At 39.2% G+C, this 4617-nt stretch overlaps 1 non-coding gene across 1 annotated transcript; it reads right to left on the bottom strand.

Moving 5' to 3' along the window:
* Window positions 1–2975: 2975 nt before the first annotated feature.
* LOC130958631 (small nucleolar RNA R71) lies at window positions 2976–3083 on the bottom strand. Its single transcript, XR_009077744.1, has one exon. It is a non-coding gene; the product is annotated as a small nucleolar RNA R71 (small nucleolar RNA).
* Window positions 3084–4617: the final 1534 nt, after the last annotated feature.

Raw genomic sequence — 4617 nt, forward strand, 5'->3', positions numbered from 1 at the left:
TTTACTCATCTTTGTACACCCTAGGCTACTAGTTTTCTATAAGTAGGACCTTTTACTATTGTATTTAGGTATCTTGGTAGCTATCTTCTAATTTTATGCTATCTTAGATCATTTGGGAGGCTGGCCATTCGGCCATGCCTAGACCTTGTTCTTATGTATTTTCAACGGTGGAGTTTCTACACACCATAGATTAAGGTGTGGAGCTCTGCTGTACCTCGAGTATTAATGCAATTACTATTGTTCTTCCATTCAATTCCGTGAGATCAGAGTCTTCGTGGTATAGGCAGGACCTGATGGCAGCATTCAAGAGAATCCGGAAGGTCTAACCTTGTCTGTGGTATTCTGAGTAGGATTCAATGATTGAATGACTGTGACGTGCTTCAAACCTGTAACCTACTGGGCGTTAGTGACAGACGCAAAAGAGGGATTCTATTCCGGTAGGGGAGGGAACCAAACCGGTGATTGGCAGTACTGTGACAGAGTGCGTGCATTAGCTTTCACTGCGAGGATGGGAGGTAACCATTGACAACGGTGAAACCCTACACGAGCTTGCCATGGAAAGGAGTAAGAAGGATTGGATGAAGACAGTAGGAAAGCAGAGAGACGGAAGGGAAGGCATCTTCATATGCTTGTCTGAAGCTCTTACACCAATGATATACATAAGTATCTCTATCTTTACCTTTATGTTTATTTCGTTCATCATCTATACCCATTGAGTCTGCCTGACTGAGATTTACAAGGTGACCATAGCTTGCTTCATACCAACAATCTCCGTGGGATCGACCCTTACTCACGTAAGGTATTACTTGGACGACCCAGTGCACTTGCTGGTTAGTTGTGCGAAGTTGTAGTGATCACAATTTCGCGCACCAAGTTTTTGGCGCCGTTGCCGGGGATTGTTCTTGTGTATGGACAACTGACGGTTCATCTTGTTGCTTAGATTAGGTATTTTTTTTTCAGAGTTCTTAAGAATGAATTCTAGTGTTTCAAGGTGATGTTCTTATCATCACCAAAGCTGATTGATCCTCATCAATTGAGCTCTTGAATGCAATGTCCTGCTGAAGCTTAGCTAGCTATGTCTAATTCCTTTAGACTAAAGCTTTAGACTAACATTGCATGATTCCTGGAATTCTAATTAAGAATTTTGATACCTTTATTTTCCTTTTCACTTAATTTTCGAAAAAGCACAAAAAAATTGCAAAATCATAAAATCCAAAAATATTTTTTGTTTGAGTCTAGAGTCTCATCTTAAGTTTAGTGTCAATTGCATGTTTCTGATCTTATTGCATTCATGCATGTGTCCTCATTAATCTTCAAGTTGTTCTTGATGATTTTCTTGTTTTGATCTTTGAATTCTATTGACTTGAGTGTTTTGTTGTTTCTCATATGCATTCTCATTTTGTTAGTGTCAGTAGTATACAAACTGCTAAGTTTGGTGTCTTGCATGCATTGTTATTTAGTTGCATTTTGATTGTTCCTCATTATTAAAAATCCAAAAATATTTCTAATTTGTGTCTTTTCAAGTCAATAATACAGAGAATTGAAGATTCAGAACATACTGCAGAGGAATCACACAGAAAAAGCTGAGCATTCGAAAATGCCCAGTGAAGAAGACAGACTGGCGTTTAAACGCCAGCCAGGGTGCCTGGCTGGGCGTTTAACGCCCAAAAGGGTAGTAGTTTGGGCGTTAAACGCCAGAATGGATACCATTCTGGGCGTTTAACGCCAGGATGGCACAAGGGGGAAGATTTTGTTTTCAAAATCAATTTTTTTTCAAGTTTTCAAAGTTTTTCAAAATCAAATCTTTTTCAAATCATATCTTTTCAATCAAATGTTTTCAAAATCAATTTCTTTCCTCTTTCAAAGATACTTACTAACAATTAATGATTTGATTGAACATTTTTTGCCTTTTCTGTTAAGGAAGGTTTTATGTTTGAATCATATCTTTTCTTGTTAGGCAAGTCATTAATTTTTAAAATCATATCTTTTCAAATTGTTTTCAAATCATATCTTTTAAAATTGTTTTCAAATCATATCTTTTCAATCACATCTCTTTAAAACCAATCATATCTTCTTAACCACATCTTTTTCAAAATAGTTTTCAAGCAAATCTTTTTAATTTCTAATTTCAAAATCTTTTTCAAAAATCACTTGATTTCTTTTTCACTTTTGATTTTCGAAAATTAATTAGTATTTTTCAAAATGTTTTTAAAATCTTTTACTTAAATTTTCGAAAATTACTTCCCTTCTTCTCACATCCTTCTGTTTATGGACTAACACTATCCCTTAATGCAAAATTCGAACTCCATCTTCTTTGATAAGTTCGAATTTTCTACTTCTGTCTTCTATTTCTCTTCTTCCTCTGACACCTCAAGGAATCTCTATACTGTGACATAGAGGATTCCATATTTTCTTGTTCTCTTCTCTTTCATATGAGCAGGAACAAAGACAAAGGCATTCTTGTTGAAGCTGACCCTGAACCTGAAAGGACCTTGAAGCGAAAGCTAAGAGAAGCTAAGACTCAACTCTCTGTTGAGGACCTGACCGAATTCTTCAAGGAAGAAGAACCCATGGCAGCCGAAAACAACAACAATGCCAACAATGCAAGGAAGGTGCTGGGTGACTTTACTGCACCTACTCCCAACTTCTATGGGAGAAGCATCTCTATCCCTGCCATTGGAGCAAACAACTTTGAGCTTAAGCCTCAATTAGTTTCTCTAATGCAACAGAATTGCAAGTTCCATGGACTTCCAATGGAAGATCCTCATCAGTTTTTAGCTGAGTTCTTGCAAATCTGTGACACAGTCAAGACTAATGGGGTAGACCCTGAGGTCTATAGACTGATGCTATTCCCTTTTGCTGTAAGAGACAGAGCTAGAATATGGTTGGACTCTCAACCTAAAGAAAGCCTGGACTCTTGGGAAAAGCTAGTCAATGCCTTCTTGGCAAAGTTCTTTCCACCACAAAGATGGAGTAAGCTTAGAGTGGAAGTCCAAACCTTCAGACAGAAGGATGGAGAATCCCTCTATGAAGCTTGGGAAAGATACAAACAATTGATCAGAAAATGTCCCTCAGACATGCTTTCTGAATGGAGCATCATAGGTATTTTCTATGATGGTCTCTCTGAACTATCTAAGATGTCCTTGGATATCTCTGCTGGAGGATCTCTTCATCTGAAGAAGACGCCTACAGAGGCTCAAGAGCTAATTGAAATGGTTGCAAATAACCAATTCATGTACACTTCTGAAAGGAATCCTGTGAACAATGGGACTAATCAGAATAAAGGAGTTCTTGAGATTGACACTCTGAACGCCATTTTGGCTCAGAATAAAATATTGACTCAACAAGTCAATTTGATTTCTCAAAGTCTGTCTGGAATGCAAAATGCACCTGGCAGTACTAAGGAAGCTTCATCTGAGGAAGAAGCTTATGATCCTGAGAACCCTTCAATGGAAGAGGTGAATTACCTAGGAGAACCCTATGGAAACACCTATAATTCTTCATGGAGAAATCACCCAAATTTCTCATGGAAGAATCAAGAGAGACCTCAACAAGGTTTCAATAACAATAATGGTGGAAGAAACAGGCTTGGCACCAACAAGCCTTTTCCATCATCTTCTCAGCAACAGACAGAGAGTTCTAAGCAGAATACTTCTGACTTAGCAACAATGGTCTCTGATCTAATAAAGACCACTCAAAGTTTCATGAATGAAACAAGGTCCTCCATCAGAAATTTGGAAGGACAAGTGGGTCAGCTGAGCAAGAAAGTTACTGAACTCCCTCCTAGCACTCTCCCAAGTAATACAGAAGAAAATCCAAAAGGAGAGTGCAAAGCCATAGACATGGCCGAATATGGAGAGGAAAGAGAGGAGGAGGACGCCACTGAGGAAGACCTCAGTGGGCATGTACCAATCTCCTCTGAGTTCCTCAATGAGGAACAATGGGAGTCTAAGGCTCAAAATGAGACCATAGAGATTCCATTGGATTTACTTCTGCCTTTCATGGGCTCTGATGAGTATTCTTCCTCTGAAGAGGATGAGTATGTCACTGAAGAGCAAGTTGCTAAATATCTTGGAGCAATCATGAAGCTAAATGACAAGTCATTTGGAAATGAGACTTGGGAAGATGAATCTCCCTTGCTCACCAAAGAACTGGATGACTTGTCTAGGCAGAAATTACCTCAAAAGAGACAAGATCCTGGGAAGTTTTCCATACCTTGTACCATAAGCACCATGACCTTCAAGAAGGCCCTGTGTGACTTAGGGTCAAGTGTGAACCTCATGCCTCTCTCTGTAATGGAGAAGCTAGGGATCTTTGAGGTACAAGCTGCAAGAATCTCATTGGAGATGGCAGACAACTCAAGAAAACAAGCCTATGGACTTGTAGAGGATGTTCTGGTAGAAGTTGAAGACCATTACATCCCTACTGACTTCATAGTCCTAGAGACTGGGAAGTGCATGGATGAATCCATCATCCTTGGCAGACCCTTCCTAGCCACAGCAAAGGCTGTGGTTGATGTTGATAGAGGTGAACTAATCATTCAAGTGAATGAAGAATCCTTGGTGTTTAAGGCTCAAGGATATCCCTCTGTCACCATGGAGAAGAAGCATGAAGAGC

Source organism: Arachis stenosperma, chromosome 10 (genome assembly GCF_014773155.1).
Source record: "Arachis stenosperma cultivar V10309 chromosome 10, arast.V10309.gnm1.PFL2, whole genome shotgun sequence".
NCBI classification, from domain to species: domain Eukaryota; kingdom Viridiplantae; phylum Streptophyta; class Magnoliopsida; order Fabales; family Fabaceae; genus Arachis; species Arachis stenosperma.